Source organism: Podarcis tiliguerta (assembly GCF_965153285.1).
Source record: "Podarcis tiliguerta genome assembly, chromosome: 7".
In the NCBI taxonomy this organism is placed as follows: Eukaryota; Metazoa; Chordata; class Lepidosauria; order Squamata; family Lacertidae; genus Podarcis; species Podarcis tiliguerta.
Window position 1 is genome coordinate 266,516 of NC_139540.1, and position 20,619 is coordinate 287,134.

A 20,619-nucleotide genomic window follows, 5' to 3' on the forward strand; every position below is an offset into this window, starting at 1 on the left:
AGCCAGCTGCTGTCTGGCTCCATGGTGGGCTTTTCAGAATGAAACGGTTTTGGTCTTAAAGGAAAGGGAAGAATGCCTTGAGATGCACTCCTTCTCAGGTGTGCAAATGGCCTTGAGAATGTGACTGTTTGCCACGGCTTGGCCCCCCTCCTGCTTGCTTCCTTGCCCCCCCCCCCCCCCCGAGTGCACCAGAGAGCTGCCTGGGCTCTACAGGGACTTGGGAGCCACCCTGTCAACAGCCACTTGCAGCTCACTATTCCAGCTCACTATTCCACCCATAGCGGGTGGCGCTGTGGGTAAAACCTCAGTGCCTAGGACTTGCCGATCGCATGATCGGCGGTTCGAATCCCCGCGGCGGGGTGCGCTCCCGTCGTTCGGTCCCAGCGCCTGCCAACCTAGCAGTTCGAAAGCACCCCGGGTGCAAGTAGATAAATAGGGACCGCTTACCAGCAGGAAGGCAAACGGCGTTCCGTGTGCTGTGCTGGCTCACCAGATGCAGCTTGTCACACTGGCCACATGACCCGGAAGTGTCTGCGGACAGCGCTGGCTCCCGCCTATAGAGTGAGATGAGCGCACAACCCTAGAGTCTGGCAAGACTGGCCCATACGGGCAGGGGTACCTTTAACTTTACCTATTCCACAGTGGGACCCCGGAGCACTTCTGGGCTCCAGACATCTCCAGCAGCAGATTCTTGAGCTGCGCTTCCTGCATTGCAGGAGGTTGGACTAGATGACCACTGGGGTGCCTTAAACTCTACAGTTTTATGATTCTATGAATCTCTGATTTCCATGCCACTTCACAATCTCAAAAGGTACCTCAAAGTGGTCTACAACCTACCTTAAATAATTTGTGAAATTTCAAACGCTGCAAATGAGAATCAGATACAAGTGCAATAAAGCCTCTATATAAATAACATTAGCAACTATAAATGAAATAATAATAATAATTTTGTTGTTTAGTCATTTAGTCGTGTCCAACTCTTCGTGACCCCATGGACCAAAGCACTATAATAATAATAATAATAATTTTATTTATACCTCACCCTCCCCGGCCAGAGCCGGGCTCAGGGCAGCTAACACCAATAAAATCACAGTAAAAACATAATAGGGAAAAGAAAAGAAAAAACCCAATTTTAAATAGAGGTTAAAATGCAATTTAAAATGCAGCCTCATTTTAAAAATGCATGAAACAGATGTTGTGCCCACAGTTCCTCCCCACAAATAGCAGCCTTGGCTGTGGATGGGCTGTGGCCTTCAAAGAGTGGCTGTGAATCGTAAATCTGTGAGGGCCAAACTGCAGAGCCCAGGATCCTTTGAGGGGGAAATGTGCTCCGAAAGGGCTTCAAAGGGATCTGGTGTGCAGGCAGATGATTTGACTTCTAAGCAGCTCCTTCCTGCACCTCTGGCAAGAGGCATCACAGGAAGAGCAAGAGAGCCAGACCCCTTGCTTCCTCCCAGCCAGGTGGGGGCACGGCTCACTCCCCCCCCCCTCCGGGGTGTTAAGCAAGTTCAGAACCCTCCAATCATTAACCTTTATTGATTGGCTTTATTTGCATTTTGCATGTAAGCCACTTTGGGAGGGTTTTGACCCTGAAAGGCAGCACAGAAATCATGGTCACAAATCCTTCTAATACGAAAAAAGTTCACCCAGTGTGGCCAGCAGTGGGCTTTGCTGGGATTGCCCCAAGGGGCTGAGGATGGCCTGAGCTGCCCTGGGCAAGGCAGGATTGCAGCCAGCCCCCTCAGACCAGAGCAAAGGCACAAAGGCAGAACTTAAAGGAAATGCAGAACTGAAGGTTTCCTGTCCAGCTGTAACTCCACTGCAAAATGGGGCCGAGGCACCACTCAGACTGCCAGGAAAGTACTGAGACAGGCCGTCCCACCCATTTGCTCTTGTAAGCTACAGGTCAACTCCGTTGATAGTAACTAGATATGGTCCAGCAGAACCACTAATGGGAAGACAGAACACCCTTTCCCAACCCTTGGTCAGAATTTAATTCCTGGGGGAAATTGCCACTTCATATTTACAAGCTAAGAGAGGTTAAAAGCATTTTTTAAAGAATCAGTGCAATTCAGTGTGAAAACTGCCATTTAGATCCAGAAGAGCAAAGAGAGAGCTTTTAGCATCAGGGCTCGTCCTCCACACTTATTTTTTGCCCCGCTGTTTCCCAGCTTGTGTCCAGGCACTTCCACCCCTAACCTACCACCAGGTGCTTCGCCCAGGAAAACACACTCTTTAAAGCTGAATTGAAACCAAGGGCAATTTGGGTTTTCGGCAGGTGGCTGCCCAGATTCAGTGGTCAAGAGTGGGGTTTTGCGGAGAAAGTGCCAGGGCAAAAAAACAGAAGGGGGAAACTGCTGAGACACAAACCTGGAAAGCCTGGACTGGTGCCTACAATGTGGAGCAAAGCTAAGAGTGGATGAGCCCTCAGTCCTGTTGGAGAACAGACACGGCAGAACCCAGTCCCTGTGCAAGGAATCAAATGTGATCTACTTTGCAGAAGCCAACAACTTGCTCTTGTTCTTGAGAAGGTAGAATCGCCAAACACAGAAGCAGTACTCCAAAACTCAAGTTCCTCTACTGACACTGCCTGAGCCCATTTGTAAAACTGACATCTCCTGCCCGGAGACCTATGTCCCCACTGTGGAAGGACGTGTGGATCCAGAATTGGCCTCCACAGTCACTTAGGGACTCATTGTTCAAACCATGTTTAGGGAAGACTATCTTATTCGGCTTCAAGGGATTGCCAAAGAAGAAGAAGAAGAAGAAGAAGAAGAAGAAGAAGAAGAAGAAGAAGAAGAAGAAGAAGAAGAAGAAGAAGAACTCCAGTCAACTTATTTGGAAGCCTCCAGGATTTGGAGATGAGGGAGGGGCTGCCAAGCATTTCAACAGCGCCAGCTGATTTAATGGCTTCCCTCCCCCGCCCCGTTAACACTGGGATAGAGACTCTGCAGCCCTTGAGAAGCTGGTGGACTATGACTACCCACCATCCCTGGCCATTGGAGATGGAGCCCAACTGCATCTAGAAGCTCCCCCCCCTGCCCTATTTAGGGGATCCCCTTCCCTAAATAGATGGGTTTCTCTACCCAGAACATTCCAGAGAGATTTCTTTATCAAGTAAGCATCTTCTAACAATTAGCTCCCATTAAGGAGTCATTCTGAGCCATTAAGGAGTCATGAAGCAGTTGTTGTTTTTTCAAAACAGCAAAAAAAGCTAATGTTATACTAACTAGACTGTATCAACCTAAGTTGAGTGTCCTGATCAAAAGTTATATTCTGCCTTGGTCAGACCCCACCCAGAATGCTGTGTCCAGTTTAACTGGGCACCTCAGTTTAAGGAGGATATTGACAAGCTGGAACAAGTGCAGAGGAGGACATGCAAGATGCTGAAGAAAGAAAGCCTTATTCATGAAAAATGGCTAATGGAGTTGCATATATTTAGCCTGGAGAAGAGGTGACTGAGAGGTGATAGGACAGCCATTTTCAAATATCTCAAGGGCTGCCCCATGGAAGACAGAGCAAGCTTATTTTATGCTGCTCCAGAGGGGAGGACCCGAACCAATGGATTCAAATAACAAGGAAGGAGATTTTGACTAAACATTAGGAAGAACTTTCTGTTTGACAGTAGAACAGGCCACCTTGGGAGGCGGTGGACTCTCCTGCAATGGAGGTTTTGAAGCAGAGGTTGGATAGCCAGAGATTATTTAGCCTGGTCATTTTTTTATTTTAAAAAATACGTATATACCACTGTATCATAAATAAATACCATGGTGGTTTACAACAATATAAAAACATAAAATCAGACAATCAAGGTTTTAAAAAGTTAAAAACAAAAATAAATTAAAATCAGGCATCAGAAAACGATTGTGGAGGATGTATTCTTAACTGCCTGTATAGGCCTGGCAGGATATGAAAGTATTCAGCAGGCATTTAAAAATGGGCACAGAAGGTGCCTGCTGAATATCTAGTGGCAGGGAGTTCCACAGGACTGGGCCAATAACACCGAAAGGTCAGTTTCTCCTTCCTGTTTTGGGCTAGATGACCTTTGGGGTTCCTTCCAGGTCTACAATTCTATGTTTCTACCATTTGGAGCTTTTCCTTTTCCTTTTCCCAAAGTGATCCTGCCCAGCTTCAAGGTGAACCCACCGTCACAGCCAGCAAGCAGCAATCTGGCAGGACTCTAATGTAACAAATGGGAAGAGGCCGTCGTAGCTAATTCCCAGTGCAGCTGCTTTGCATGCAGAAGGTCCCAGGTGAAGCTTCCCCCACACAGCATCCACATGCCAGGAAAAGGTTCATCCTCGGGCCAATGACAGGTGCTTCTGCAGCTATTCGATGCACAGGACCCTTTGCAGGGGGTGGGGGGGGGGATGAGAGCCTTCTGCCCCCAGCCCTGGCAGGGGAAGGAGGCAGGCGGAGGCTCCTGCTGGGCCTGGAAGAAGCCTCTTCCCTGGGAAGCACCTGCTCGGGATCTGCGTAGCGTTGACACCCCAGATTCCCAGTGATAAAAGCTACTGGGCCGGTTGGGAGAAGGTTCTGCTCCCTGCAAATTAAAGGGCGTTGTCTTGCCTGGAAATTGCATCACCTGCCTTTCTGAAGAAGGGAGAGATTTCCTGGTCGGCCAACCAGGGGGACACTCCTCCTCCTCCTCCTGAATTGGCTGTTGCCTGTTTGGACCCGGGTCTGGCCTTAGACGTGGGCTGGGGCAGTGCCAGACTTGGCACAGCTCCCTGGGCTTGTCCACACACATGGCAGCAACCACAGTCCCACATCCCACGTGCAACACCAACACCGCCTTGTTTGCACAGCTGCAGCGTCTCATGGCAACACACACACAGAAACTGGTCCCCACCACACCCAGCAGAGCCTGCACACACGGCAGGACTTGGCAGGGAGGGGGGCAAACCCAGCACTGCCCAATCTGACCCTCCTTTATAGAGACTCCCATCCCCTGCCCTGGTCCCTTCTTAGGGAGTCACGCCCAACCAGACCCTTGGCCCACCCCTGTCAGTGCTGCCTGCTCCCAACGACAGCTGTGGCTCTCGAAGGCTTTCGGACAAGGGACGTTCCCAGCCCCACCTGGAGGGGCTGACATGGGAACTGGACCCGCAGCAGCAGCTCTGTCCCTGGGCTGCTGTGGGCCTGGACTCGCGAGCAGATCCGTGTCTGGCCACTTCAAAGTCCAGCACACTTGGAGCTATTTCATGGGAACACGGCCCGGAAGTTGCTCTTGTCACCGTTTGCACCCACCCACTTCCCCCCCCTGGATGCAGGCTGAAGGCAGAGAAGGAAATCTTGGGCATTGGAGGCTAATTGCATTCTGATGGAGTAAGCTCTAATACAGAACAACAAACAAACCTGTGTTGCAAACTTAACACAACAAACAATACAAGCAACATGCAGACCAGCATACTAGATAGCACTGTAATTCTTATTGCATAATATACATGATTTAGTAACAAAAACAAAATGTGTGCACTTGTAAATTCTCTAATTTAGCTCTAAAGCATGGGTAGGCAAACTAAGGCCCCGGGGGCCAGATCCGGCCCAATTGCCTTCTGAATCCGGCCCGTGGACGGTCCAGGATCAGCGTGTTTTTACATGAGTAGAATGTGCCCTTTTATTTAAAATACATCTCAGGGTTATTTGTGGGGCATAGGAATTCGTTCATTCCCCCCCAAAAAATATAGTCCAGCCCCCCCACAAGGTCTGAGGGACAGTGGACCAGCCCTCTGCTGAAAAAGGTTGCTGACTCCTGCTCTAAAGGGAAGGGAGAGCAGCTCAGACTGTCTCAAGCAGCTGACCTGGAATAGCCTGAAAGGGAAGAAAATGGTGAGCTATTTCATTGAACCCCACGGCCTTGGTGGAGTTCTCCAGGGACCAGAGCCTCTTGCCCCTCACCTTGGGCAGAGGAGGGCTTGCTCCGCTCCAGGTGCCCTCAGTTCCTGGGCCAGCTCTGCCTCAGGCTCCACAAGTTCATGTGTGGTTATTCATTTATTAATCTATGCGTCTCAAGGCCTTTTTACAGGCACACCATAAAAAACACTGAAAATGAAAATAGTACAAAAAAGCAACAATTAAAGATGTATTTCAAAACAACACAGAATCAGCACCAAAGGCAGAGAGACCTTTTCACTCAGCTAGAAAAGTTTTTCAAGTCAAATCTGTCCCCAGTTGTTTATGGGAAGTGACAATCATGGACGCCCTGCTGTGACCAAGAGGGATGCCGTGCATGGAAGACAGGTGACCCCCCCCAAAAAAAGGTCTGCCCCGGGTTACTGTGGAGGGGGCCGTTGAGATCTGGGGGGATTTGGAGGAGGAGCTCTCCTGCAGGTCAGAGTGACCGGCTAGGGGGCATGTCAGGGATCAGGGTCTCTTTCAAGTTCCCTGGTCCTGAGCTGTTAATTCCAAAGCCTTGAACTTTGCCCAGAGGCAGAATGGCAGCCAGAGCCACAAACAAGGTCAGCAATGCTGGAAGTCATTTGCCCCGCAAGCAGCCCAGTCACTGCGTCCTGCACAGCTGCAGCCTCAGGAGTAGACCCTATGCACATGGTCACAAGGAAGGAGCCTGATGAACACACTCGATATCCCACCTTTGCAGCAGTGGCACTCCAGACACTCTGCTTGCTGGGGGGGGGGTGTCTCTAATTCCCCAGGTGCCTTTATAGCATCCATAGAGACCCACGGAAGGAGGAGTGATAAAAACTGCCTTTAACATTGCGCCACGACAGGCTGGCAAGTCACACCTTTCAGCAGGCAATTATTCTGCAATTATGTGGTTTCAGCCTAATCCAAATGTAATTATGTGGAGAATTGCTGTTTATGAAGAGTGGATTGGCGCAAAGGAGCCTCTGGCACAAGGTAGTTGGTTGGGGACATGAGGTACCAGGAGATGATGACCCAGTCTGGCCACCCAGGCAGCTCAGGAGATGCGAGGGAGGAAGGAGGGGACCGCATTGGGGCTGGGAGGGAGCCGGGAGCCGCAGTGCTTCCAAGGGCAGGGAGACGAAAGACGCCTTGGCTGAAGGCCTGAGTGGCACCTGCAGCACCCAGGACACGACCCCCACCTGCTGCAGGCAGCAGGGCCCCTTTCACGCAAGGGAGAGCCCCCGCTGACCTGCAAAGCACCCTGGGACCTCTCCGTCTGCCAGAGGCTCAGCCCAAGGCCCATCCTGGCGGGTGCCCAGATCATTGCCAGAGCATAATTTCAAGGGCTGCTGTGTCCTACCTGCCTCCCACAGCATCCTCCGGGAGCCCCAGAAACAGTTTAGAGCTGGCCAGGAGTTAGGGACAGGTTCTTCTTTTACTAGTATATTCACTTTCAAAACACATTTTCCCCCTGAAACTGCAGTCTTGTCATTTTCAGATGTTTGCCATCCGCCTTCCTAAGCATTCAGGGATCAGGTAGGAGGGGGAAAGTCTAAATACCTGCTTGTTTTGCAAGACCAATAACAAGCCCTTTTCCTGGTGCACCACACAGCCAGGGAGGGAAGCTGCTGGGGGGGGGGGCAATGGGCAGCTGGGCAGCCCTGTGGCTCACTTCAGGGATGGCCCATGCCTGCAGGAAGGGAGCTGAAGTTCCTGAACCCAAGAGGCACTCCAGACATGGAGATGGGAAGATGCTTCAGAGCAGCTCTCTGGGGTCCCAGCCAGGGGGCGGCAAATGGGTGCATTGCCCAGGAGCTGTGCTTTGCTCCCTCCTCCAGAATTTTGCGTGTGTGGAAAATTGTCTTTTTAATTTTTGCCATGACAGACAGTGACAGCTTCCGTGTAAAGGATGCCACCTTGCTTTTATAACAGGAGCAATGGACTTCTTGATCCTTGGGGTCCCTTCCAACTCTACACTTCTATTCTTCTAGAGAGCAAAGGCACAGCGAAAGTCTCTTCTGGAAGACACCCCCCCCCACCCCGCCAAGTCTGCTCACCTTCCCTGACTGAAGGTGGGTTTTGCAGGACCGCTCCTGTCACTCAAGAATTGCTTAAGGCAGCCTGCCTGGTAACCAGAGAACCTTTGCAGATTTAAACGCTGGACCTCTGTTTGCGGAGATGGAGTCAAACTCCCCTGTCCCCCCACCCCACCTGGGTTGAGCAGGATGGGCAGCTTTTTGCACTGTGAATGTATCCCTCTGAAAGCATCCCCCCTTTTAAGTATTTCCCCAGAGACCCCCCCAAAAAAAATACATTCTGAAAGCCTACATTCACATACATGTGCCACAACTTATATCAGCAGACATCATTTGGAACTGGTCTTTGGTTTTCTAAAGAATTTGTAAAGGAAAGCATTATTCTAAGTCTGAAGCTCCATCTCACTGGCTTTATCCAAAAAGGTGTGCCTGCAACTACCCACTCTGGAAGAATGGCAGATGAAGGTGATGGACTATATGGAATTGGCAAAAATGACTGGCAGAATCAGAGACCAGGGAGAAGAGACGGTGGAGGAAGATTGGAAGAAATTTAAAGACTATTTACAGAAATATCATAAAATTAATGAATGTTAGAATGATGTTGGATGGAGGTTAAAGGGTTATTAGTAATAATGTGGTGAAGGAGTATGGAAAATTTGAAGGTTAAAAAGATGAAGAATTTAAGATATAATACACTAAGATAAAGACAAGGATAAGACAGAGGGAAGGGATTTGCTGATTAAATATTTGAATTGGAATACAGAGAGGGGAGGTGTGGGGAAGTCTGGGAAACAAGTGAACGTAAGTAATATTATGGAAATGGAATTGTTTTTACTTGTTTTCTTTTTATTTTTGTATTTTTCTTTTTCTTTTTTCTATGTGAAAATCTTAATAAAATATTTTTTTTTTAAAAAAAAGGTGTGCCTGCGGTACTCAGCCCCCCAACTGCTTGACCAGGGCTGCACGGAAGGGCGCTTTCGCTGCTTCTAAACCCAGATTGTGTGTTTTTTGTATTGCTCGTGTGATACAAGATTAAAACAAAATTTTGGATAAAACTGGTTTGCAACTTTCTAGTTACAGCATAAACTGTTTTCTTGATTTTTTTGGTCTCCCCTTGTTCACTGTCCCCTTAACATCCTTTTTTCTAAAGAAACAAAAAGCATGCCAGTCACTCAGTTGGCACTGTTCTCCAGGGGGGGTGCTCTGTGCCCCGTCTGGAAAAGTAGTTCCCCCTGCTGCCCCCATGTGACGGGGAGGGCACTCTCAGGGCTGCAGACAGGGGCAGGGCAAGGGGCACAGACCCATAGCACAAACCTGCACCTGCTAATTCATAGGCAAATTTAGGCTGACTTGCAGAGCAGCTGGGGAGAACCTGAATTTGGGCTCTTGCTGTCAGGCCTGAATTTGCCTCTGGACAAATGGGGATGCTGGGTGGTCCCAGGGGTCTCATCGGGATTGTGATTTGCAGCACCTTCTGTAAGTGAAGCTCACATTTTGTATTTTTGCGTTGTGAACTGCTCTGTGATATTCGGATGAGGAGCGGTATACCGTATATATGTAATAAATAATGATGATGATGATTAAAAACACACCCACAGCATGAGATTAAAGCACCACAGAGCTTCCCCCAAATAAGCCTGGGAGTGTAGTTTACCCCCCACAGAGCACCAAGAACAACCAAGGATTCCTTGGGGGGGGGGGAATGCCATGTGAGTTAAATGGGCTTCAGATGTAAAGGAGAAAAGAGGCCAGAAATGGAGGGGGGGGGGAGCTCTAGCAGAGACGACCCAAGGGCTTGTGCCCCCTGCCCACCCCACCTAAGAGGTAAGTAAGGAAGCCCCCTTTCTGTCCTGCATCTGGACCTGATCCTGCCCTTTCCAGTCACTGCCAGCTGCCTTTCTAGACCGCGCATCTCACTTCTAAGCCTGCCTTCCAGAGCTTATCCTGCTCCTATGAAGGAATGGGGAGTTAGCACAAGATTTTCCAGACCCCGCGGTGCAGGCTGGGGGCTTGCCCAAAGACCCCTTCAGGAAACACTAGGGGGCCCACAAAGCCAAGAGCCTTGGCAGCCCCATAGCTGGGCTCTGGATGCTCCCCGCTCACCCACCCCCGGCCTCATGAGGCTCTGGATAAGCCACAGGCACACAAATGTGGGGGACACTTTCATGGAAGGGACCCCAAAGGTCCAACCCCCTGCAAAGCAGGAATCACAGCTGAACAAATGGACACCCAACCTCAGTTTAAAGCCTTTCTTCATATCAGCTACTTGCCAAGAAGTTGCATTTCTTCAGAAGACTTTGCCTTTCCTATTAGAAAAGTGAAAATGCCCCTAACAAATGAAGATGAAAACTCCACATGGATAAAATTAAATGCCTGACTAGCCAGTGGTGCCTGCAAAGGTGTCCCTTGCGATGAGGAGGCCAGCGGGTCTGGCTTCACCCGGTGCCTGAAAAAAGACCATGAAGGTGCAAAGGGTGTGTCGCTTGGAAGGGGCCACCACTGGAAAGGCCCACGAGCCGCTGGAGGAACCTGGAGCAAAGACCTCCTCCTCCTCCTTGCGGCACCTGGGAAGCACCTTGAGCCCTCCTGAGGCATTTTCTCTCCCCCCTGATGCCTCACCTCTGACTGGCACAGAGAGAGCGGGTATGGACCTAGAGGGCATCCTGCTGCCACTGCTGCTGCCCTGCTCCTGGTCCTGCCAGCCTTCACCAGAGATGCCCAGGGAGCAGCGTGGGCACCAAGGGCAGGCAGAGCGGCTGGTGGCAAGGTGGCAGGGAGCAAACAGGAGCAGAGGCGGACCTAAGCTCCCTTGAACCCTTGGCAAGGACACGTTTCAGCATGGGGAGGTGTGATTTTTCGCCCCCATACCTAACCAATCCCTAGGTACGCCCTGGAACAGGAAACCCAAAGGGGAGCCCTTAGTGGTGGGCTCGCAAGCACTGCAGGCAAGAGGAGCCGCCTGGGCAGAGAAGCCTGAGGGAATGCAGGGGGGGGGGGTCTGCCTTTGAGGCTGCTTCCCCCCCAGACGGCAAGAAGGCCTGCACAGGCTTCCAGCAACACGTGAGGCACCTGCCTGCCACAGGCAGCCCAGCCCCATAGCGCTGCTTCTCACTCTCATATGCCTGCCCCTGCCAAGGGCACCAGCGCCCAGCACTCCCAGTGGCCTTGCCAAGGGGAGCAGAGCCCCCCACTCGCCCCCGTTGTTCCCCAGCTGATGGCCCCTAACCAGGCATTCCTCAGTCCTACCTGTGGGTCCTCTGCCAGGCAGGTCCTCTGCTGTTGCCGCCGCCGCCTCCCGCTGCTCTTTCCAACAGTGCCAAGGTGGGACGGCCTGAGCGCAACCTTGCTTTTATGTCCCCGCCCTGGGATGACACACTGGCCCAACCCAAGTGGTGCAAACACGGGGAGGGAGGGAGGGAGGGAGCGCTCCTGCCATACACCTGCCTCTTCACTTCGCACAGGCACTGATTTTGCCCAAACCGGAGGGAGGGGATGGTGTTCACACGCGCGCACACAGGGATTTTGTGCAAGGCTCCTGGTGGTTTGTCAGGAGCTGGCTGGGATGGGCAAGAAGAGTGTCGCTGGGGCAGAGGGAGGGACCAGGGGGCTCACGGAGCACGAGAAGACCCTTTGGCGGGGTCCGGGCTCTCAAGTGGCAGGAGCAGCTTGGAGGCGGTTTTGGTTCCTCTCCAGCTTGTCAATCCTAATCCTCGCCCAGGTGTGTCTGCAACGGAATTCCTGCCGCCTGATCTGCCCTTCGGGGCTTTCCCCGTCCTGCTGCCGCAGCAGAGAAAGCGAGATTCGCGAGCGCGGCTTCCTGGGAACGGGCCGGGCCGCGTTGTGCAAGTCGGGGTGGGAGCAGCGTGGGTGGAGAGAGCAGAGAGAGGAAAGCATTTCTCCCTTCCCCTGAAGCAGAGGGGCCATCTGCAAAGCTGAATGTTGGAAGGGTCGGGGCAGATTGAGGAAATGTTAATCTGTGGAACTCACCGCCGGAGGAGCCAGTAATGGGCATCAGCCTGGGTGGCTTTGAAAGAGGGCGGGGCAAATTCGTGAAGGACAAGGTTTTCTGTGCCTACTAGCCAAGATAGTTGTGTTCCACCTCCTTTCTTCGTGTTCCACCTCTGAAGGCTGGTTGCAAAGCATCACCAGTGGGGAGAGCCCAGCATTTTGCTTGGGCTCTGCTGGGGGGGGGGGGGGCTTGCCAGAAGAGGCAGGCTGCACCCAGCAGGCAGAACAATCCAGACGAGCAGCAACTACCCAACGCCAGGACTCCTCCAGCCAAACTGGGGGGTGAGGGTCCATTTTTTTCATCAGCGTTGATCACAAGGCAAAGCTTCTCCTGGTTTAAATGCCAGCCCCCTCTGGACAGGGCAGGAGAAGACCCTCCAGCCCACCCTGCCCTCGCCTACCCCGCTGCTCTGCTACATGACATGGATCCAGCCCATCAGGATGAGTTGCATCCCCCCCCCCCCAGTCCCAGGGAGAACTGACACAGCCTCAGCCTCCGTCTTGTCTGCAGAGCTGGACTGGGCGGCCCAGTGGGAAGAGTAGCCAGGCTGGGAGAGCAAGGAGAGCAGCTTGCTGTGTGGGGCTGTTTATTCTTCCAGAACCATCCTTGCCAGAGGAAGAGGAGGAGGAGGAGGCAGCTCAACCTGCTCAGAATTTTGTGCAAGGCAGCTCAGCCAGCCACGTCTCCTTTCTCACTGTGGCTTTTGGCCCCTGTGGACCTGGCTTGGTACAGAGAAGGAGAAGATGCAGGAAGAGGCGCCAACTTGAATAAAATATGGGGGGGCAGGTAAGCCCCACCCCACATAATTGATCACGAGATTCAGTGCACACACACCATTTGAATGGCATCAACTTGGGGGAGAGCGGAGTTGAGACTAGGACAAGTACACAGAGTGCTGAGATGCTCTCTGCAAGAACTCCATAGTGCCGGGGCTTCTCAAACTTGGATCTCCCTCTGCTGTTGGACTGCAACTCCCATTATCCTTAGTAAGCAGGACCAGTGGTCAGGGATGATGGGAATTGTGGTCAAACAACAGTGGGAGACCCAAGTTTGAGAAACACTGTGGTCCCAGCCCTAGACACCTGGGACACAAGTTCAGGGCCGGATTTAGGTTTAGGCTACTGAAGGTAATGGGGCCCTTTATATGTGATATTTTAGGGAGCAGGTTAGCAGGCGGGGCCCATGACTTACATCACAGGAGCCTACACAACACAAAACACTGTTGCTGGGTGTAGGTTTTTTTTTAATGTGTTTTTTATCTTTTTATCTTATATTTTGGAAATGTACATCCAGGTTTTTTTCCTTTAATTTTTGGGGGGGCTCCCAAGAGAGTGGGACCCTAAGCTATAGCTTGTCTAGCTTATGTGTAAATCTGGCACTGCACATGTTGGAAGTCAGCTGCGTCTCCACCAGTGCTCAACCCGTATAAGTCTATCAGAAAAGCCCTGTAGGAGCTGGATCAGGCCCAAGGGGCCCACCCAGTCCAGCTCCTTGTTCTCACGGTGGCCAACCAGATGCCCCAAAGGGAAGAAGCCCACAAGCAGCAGCCATTGTCCCCTCCTGCAGTTCCCAGCATTGGGCATTCAGAGGCAGACTGCCTCCCGCAGCGGAGCTGGAATATCGCCATCATGGCCAGGAGCATTGACAGCCCTGTCCATTCATGCCTACAATCTCCTTTCAACGCCATCCAAACCGGTGGCCACCTCTGCTTCTTGTAGCAAATGCCCTCGTTCCACGTTGCACTCACTGTGTGCACAAGCAGTTCCGTGTCAGAAGGTGGGGGGCTCTCCTTCATGCCAGGAGCTCCTTCTGCCAGAGATGCTCCAGTTGTGCTTCTAGTTGTGCGTGGGTCTATGATGCCATGCATGTATCTCCAATTGCTGGTTAAATAAAAAACGTATGTTCTTTGGTTCCAGATGTCCCAGCCTTCAGGTTCCTTGGATGCCTGCGAGTTCTCCTCTTCTGAGCGAGGGAGAAAACTTTTCTCTCTCCTCTTTCTCCAGGTCAGGCGTGACTTTATACACTTCTAGCATGTTACCACGTGTCAGCTTTGACAATACAGAGTTAAGTTTCTGCCACGCGCATTCCTTGAGCTGGGGAGCGTCCTTGGCCAGGAGCCGATGACCCAGTTCAAAGACACGGAAGCGCCAGCCACCTCCTCGGAAGGAGCCGGTCAAAGCCACCCCCCGTCGCCCTGAGAAGGAAGGAATGCGCCACGGCCAGGTCTCCGCCATAGCTTCTCACGGCTCGAGGGAGTCGCGGGGCGGCTCCTGCACCCAGAGCTGATTGCCATCACCTGCCACCTGGATGTGCGCATTGTCTTCCTGTCGTGTTTGGCCCTCCGGTAATCGGGGTGTATTTTGTGTTTGTCTTGAGCTCCAGCCTTGCCAAGGAGAGGACAAAAACCTCGGAGGCAGAGGCGGCCTGGGGCCTGGGGCGAGGCAGACAGGCAGGCTTCCAGGAAGCGAAGGAGCCAGACCCGTCTCGAAACTGGAACGCGGGGAAGTCGTCGGGCCGGTTGGCTGTCCCTCGTGGGCCCCGTGCAAGAGGGCCAGGCCCTCCTCTCTCCGCAGGGGCCACAGAGTCTAGGGATGGAAGGCCAGGGTTGCAGGCAAAATACGGCTCTGGGTGGCGGTTCCCAAACTCATCCCCAGTGCCCCATGACCCACCGGGGAAGATAATAACACAATAAAACCCAAAACAGGACCAATTAATTGCGCATTCATTCGAAGTGCAGTTGAAACGATGTAGTTTAAATAATTGAACAAAACTGATGAGCTTGATAATAATAATAATAATAATAATAAAATAATAATAAAATAATAATAATAATAATAATAATAATAATAATAATAATAATAATAATAATAATTTATTATTTATACCCTGCCCATCTGGCTGGGTTTCCCCAGCCACTCTGGGCGGCTTCCAAACGAATATTAAACACAATACAGCATCAGACATTAAAAACTTCCCTAAACAGGGCCGCCTTCAGTTTTCTTTTAAAAGTAAAATAGTTGCTTATTGCCTTGACATCTGCTGGGAGGGCGTTCCACAGGGCGGGTGCCACTACCGATAAGGCCCTCTGCCTGGTTCCCTGTAACCTCACTTCTCGCAGCGAGGGAACCGCCAGAAGGCCCTCGGATCCAATGATTCCAGCTTTTCAAAGTCTGAGACTCCTTTACACCTCCAGCGCCTCCCTGTTGCCACCCCCTTGCCTCTTAGCACCCCCAGGTAATCCACCCCAAGGGGACACGACCATCCACTGTGGGAACCACTCCTGTAAAACCATCTTGTGCAAATTTCCTAGCCTGGCAGCCGGCGCAGCAACTTCCCAACACGTGGAATGGCAGCTGCAGCTGCCGGGGCAAAACCTGTTTGCACGTCTGTAAGAACTTAGTGTGGCTCTTTGGAACTCCCTGCCACTTGATGCTGAGCAGGTGCCTTCGCTGTACTCTTTTCGGTGCCTGCTTAAAACATTCTTGTTTAGACATCTTGTTTACCCAAATGCTTAGTTAAGCGAAGCAATTTTAATCTGCTTTAGCATTTAACTTTTGGATGTTTTAAAATAATGCTGTAAATTTTTATTAGCAATGATTTTATTGTTTTATCTGTTCTGTAAACCGCTTTGAGACATTTTTTCTTTTAAAAAACAACAACAACAATCAGATGGTATATAAACACCATGAGATAAATGAATAAATAGCCCCGGCCCCAGCTCAAGGACTCCGGCGCGCAGCTGACCCGGCTCGCGAGTCCGTCCTGCGAGGAAGGTGTAGCGCGAAGGCTGGGCAGCGGCGGATCCCTTTCTCAGGAAGGCCGTGGCAGCGGCATTTGCATGCGGTTTATCTTCCCGGCTGCTTTGTTTGAGATAACGGGGCAGCTCCACAAACAAGGCTGTCATAAAGACTTGCGCACCGAATTTGCATATGAAAATATTTGCAAATGTCTGCAAATGAAGATGCACAGATGAGCCCCTGCATGTGAACAGGGAGGGGTCCCGTAGCCCCCAGATCAGGAAGGAAAGTGGGGAGGCGCCAGCCCAGCCTTGGGCACCAGCAGAGGGAGGGCTTTCTCAGCACCCAGGTGGATGGCAGAGGGCTCCCCCCCCCCCCCGTTCTTGGCCGCCTTGTCAACCTGGGGTGTGCCTATTGATCTTGGCATTCGCAAAGCAGGCAGAGCCTTGGCAGAGTCCGCTCGCTGCCCTCCTCCGATCCAGGCATGTCCTGATGCGCTCGCTGGGGGCAACTGCCGGGAGGGCTGCCAGCTGGCGGGGGGGGGGGTCAAAGGACGACTTGTCAGTTCCACGGAAAAAGATAAGGCGGCCGCGGCTACTACTAGTCATGTTGGCTGCTGAGTCTGTCTCCTGGATCAGAAGGCCAGTCGCTAAGGGCAGATCTACGGGACTCAGCACCCATGACTTTTCCGTTCCCAGCACCCTTAAGGAACTACGGTTCCCAGGATCCTTGGGGGGGGGGAGCCTCGTGTTTCAAATGTTGAGGGGTGGCTCTGCCCCTTGCGCTCCTGAGAAGGGGCCTGGCCATGGGCATGGAGGGCCCAGTGGAGGCTGCTGGGTTCAGGATTAGGCTCAGCACTCCCTCAGCGCCTCAGGCTCGGCAGGGCAGTGGCAGGGCAGGCAGCGGCTTCAGCACCGCTAGACATGAAAGGCCTCCGAGGAATCCGCCTCGCCCCTCCCTTGGCAGCCAGGCAGCCACGCCGCCCTCCGCTCCGGCTGCAGAGGAACCAGGAAGCAAAAGGGTCCCGCGTGGGGCTCCCAGATCCGCACTAAGGGGCCGAACTGCCTCCATCACCCCAGGGCTGAGCACCACGGGCGCACCCACGGAGCAACCCGCAGCTAAACTAACCAGCAGAGGGCTTCAGAGGCCGGTGGGGGGAGCAAGGAGGGGGCCAACTGAGCACGTGCTCCCACCCAACGGGACAGATCCTTGACACGGACTGAGTTGCTACAAGGGAGGAGGGAGCTGCTCGTTTGCAGAGCCAAGCCTTGAGGGAAGTCGCGAGAGCACGAGGGCAGGATTGGGGCTCCTGCCCAGAATGAGGCACCTGTCTCTGCTCCAGGGGGGCTGTTCAAGCCCGTCCTGGGCCCTGTGGGAGGAGGGCTGAAAGGGGGCTCTAAGAATTGCTGGTATCCGTCTGTCTCGGGAGACAATGGAGGAGAGCACCTTTGGGGCTGAAGTCAAACCGCTGGAGAGTTACAGCGCCTGCTGTGGCTGTAGAGGCCGATACGGGAGACACCTTTGCAGCTGCTGGGGGAGAAACCAAAATATGATGGGGCAGGAAAGGGCCCGTCTGAGCTTCCTCTCCTTAAGACGCGCCCCCCAAGCCGGCGTAAGCAGCACCCGCCCGCCCCCTGCTCCCCAACATAGGCGTCGATGAATGACCTCATGTCTGCTCCCCACAGCTTTAAAACATCTCTGCGCTGCGTGGGAATGCTGTGAAAAGGGAACAGTGTTCCTCTCCTAGCGGAGGCGGAAAAGCCTCAGTTGTGGGGTGGGAGTGTGGGGAAAGAGCTCTCTGTGAGCCCCAGAATGGTCTTCTCCCGGGACATCAGACTTCAAGAGGAGGAGGAGGAGGAGGAGGAGGCTGTGACCTGCCTTCATCCCAAGGATGCTCGTATCCGGAAAGGGTGAATCACCTGGGCAACTTGGCCCGCCGCTGCAGGAGGCGCAGCCCAAGAGCACCCGGAGGATGCCTCAGATTCCATCCCGGAGCAAATGCGGGTGGGACAGGCGGAAAAAATTATTTGGCAGTTTCTGCAGAGGCGTCAAAGCCAATGACGTGGGGACGGGGGCAAAACGCCAGGAGTGGGGCAGAACTTGGGAAGGGCATCACCCGCTTCCTCAGCGGCATGAGGCGTCTTGTTTGGCAGCGCGCAGGGTGGCTGGGGCCAGCCTTGCCCACCATCCTCCACCCTGAGGATTCCGGGGACCACCCCCAGCCCCGCCAGACATGGACGAAGCAGCTGCCCCCTCGGGCTGCCGCTCTGCTTGAAGCTGGTCCAGCAAACCAGACTCTGAAATCCAAATGACATTCTCTGGCCGAGCGATCGGCCCCTGCTTCTCCCGTCCCAAATGGTGGGTGGGTGCAATTTTCATTGGGACCATGGTGGGTGGGGAAACGGTTACCCCCCCCTCCCTTCTCGCTGCACTCCCATCACGCTGCAATGGCTCTTGGAAAGGAAATGGTTAAAGGGCTGGGGCCGACTCGTAGGGAGACGAGATGAAGGTTCCTCCAGAGGGAAAAATGGCAGGGCCGTTCTGTACAAAAAAAGCAACATTTTCTGCGGGGGGAAGACATGAGAGGAGGCGGCCTTGATTTCGACTTTGTGCAGATGCCCCGTGAAAAGGGAGTGAATCAAGCGTGGCTCTTCTCTCTCAGCGGGTGTGGGGCTGCAGAAAGGGCCGCGCTGCTCTCCCCCGACTTTGGGGAGGTTGCCTGGACTGGACGCCTCCCCGCCAACGTCTGAATGCCTTCCCAGGGGGATGAAGGGTGCTGTGGGCTCCTTGGGACCGAGAGGCCTGCCGGCGTCAAAGGATGATCCACTGCCTAGGTATTTGCAGCAGCAAATGACACACCAGGCGAGAGCTTGTTCCTTCGCACGCCTTGCACGGAAGGCGCCTGGAAAGCGCAGCGAACTTCCTTGAGAAAAGCCGAAACGAACAAAAAGGGCAAAGCTCCCGCCTTGCCGTCTGCGCGTCGCCGTCGCCCCCCCCCCCACGCCCCAGGCAAGAGGGGCTGGGCAGGCTGGGTGGATGGTGCTTCCCAGCCCCACCCCTTGGGGGCGCCAGACTAAAGCTGCCCAGCTGAATGGGTCTATCTCGTCCCGCCCCCCACTTCCCAAAGGGAAGCCCCCATGCAGGGCAGACAAGGAACGCAGCAGCACCCCATTACTATAGGGCTGGAAAGGGGCAGGAGGGACGGAGGAGTATTTCTCACTTTTCTAAAAAGTCAAGGGAGATTTCCTCCACCCCAAAAATGGGGAAGAGGGTCATTTGGAGCGAGGACAAGCAGAGCCATGAGTGTGCGCAGGGTGGCAGTGATCCCAGGCAATGCTAGAGGAGGAATTAAGTTGAAACCAAACCAGCAGGTTAAGTGGTTAGAGCCTCGCCTGCTTCCCCAAGGGCAGATGGCAAGACTGGCAGCAAAACCAACAGGGGATTGGGAGTCCCGTGTCCCAGGAGAGGCCGGCTGTGTAGCACAGTAGCAGCTGCCAGGCTGAGCTTAAGCCTCTGCTGGCACAAAGCAGATGTGTTTGTGTGAACAGGAGGGGTGTGTGTGTGTACTGATTTCTGAGCCAGTCTCCCTGTCACTTTGCCAGGCTCTGAGCTTTCTGTAAACATTGCCTTGCAGTGCTGGCACACTTGTGGGCATCCATGCTGCAGAGCCTCTCGCCCTGCAATCAGCCCCAGCCTGGCTCCCATAGGCATCCCTATGCTGGGAAACGTTGCAGGGGCCACGGGGCAGAGTTTGGCTTCCGTGGGGCGGCAGGACCCTGGAGCCTTCAGGCGCCTTTGGATCTTGGTGTGAGAGGCCCACTGGAAGTCTAGCAAGGCCAGAGGGCAGAGGGCACCTCTGGGTCACAGAGCCCTCATGCCACCTGCTGTAGGTGGGAGAGTTGGTGGGTGGGCTGAGGGGGTGGGACTTTTGCTCCAGGCCAGGAGGAGGGATGGGGCCTGATCTGGCTCAGCCACCCCAGACCAGTCAAAGGGTGTTAATGCAGCGGGAGGGAGGCACACGCGCTCTTGCCCAAAAAGTCGTCCAACCTGTACAGGCAGACTGAGAACCCCAGAAGAGCCAGATGCAAGCTCCCAGCGGAGGCTGCCTGGGCCACCAAGGAGGAAGAACCGGCTGCCCAGCCCTCTCCAGGGGAGCCTTGCGGAGGTGGCCTGTGGGGACCCAAGAAACAGAGGAGGAGGTTTCTCAAGGTCCAGGGACTCCCTTGGCCTGGCAAAACAGACAATGCGCCAAAGATCCTACAGATGAGCAGGCGAGGGACAGGTTTGGGCAGCGCCGGCAGCCAAGGTGTGCAGGCAAATAGCTCCCTTTGATTCTGCCTCACAACCGCTTCCTGTTTGTTTAAGACCAGAGAGCCAAGCCTGCCTCGTCTTGGGAGGGGGCAGAATGAGACAGTGGCCTCCATTAGGGAACAGCCCCCCCCCCCCATGAACAGGCCAGTTCTTCCAGGTCCCCAGGGCATCCCAGTGTGGTTTTGGTCTGAGGCCTAAAGGGAAATGGACAAAGTACACATGTATACACACTGAGTACACATGCACATGCAACTGCCGAGTCCAGTGGTTTTCCACCAGTGTGCTGTGGCCCCCTGGGTGCCTTGAACGATGGGCAGGAGTGCTGTGGGCAACACTGGCCTCCATCCCTTCCCACCCCCCATGCCCTCTCTTGTCTCTGCCTCCCCAAGGCTTGCACAACTGTTTGTTGCAGCAGCCCTGGCTACAAGCTCCCCAGGCGAATGGTGCCTGTGGGGCTGGCCAGGAGCCGGGAACTCATACAGGTTGAAAACCTCTGGCCTAAGGCGTGTGTGTTACCCAGGAGATTGCAGCCACAGAGATATGAAAAGCAGATCCGTTCCATTGTCTGGTGAGATCACTTCCTGGTTCGCATGGAGCAGCAGTTTTCAGCAGAGACAAAAGCGCCTAGCTGTATTGAGGCAGCACCAGGTGTCGAAAT

At 53.5% G+C, this 20,619-nt stretch overlaps 1 protein-coding gene across 1 annotated transcript in view; it reads right to left on the bottom strand.

The window, feature by feature from the left end:
* Positions 1 to 11,256, bottom strand: part of EPPK1 (epiplakin 1) — a 56,923-nt gene extending 45,667 nt beyond the window's left edge. The window contains exon 1 of the mRNA XM_083449781.1: positions 11,151 to 11,256. The gene's annotated coding sequence lies outside the window, so the exon portion shown is untranslated. The remainder of the gene's footprint in view (positions 1 to 11,150) is intronic.
* Positions 11,257 to 20,619: the final 9,363 nt, after the last annotated feature.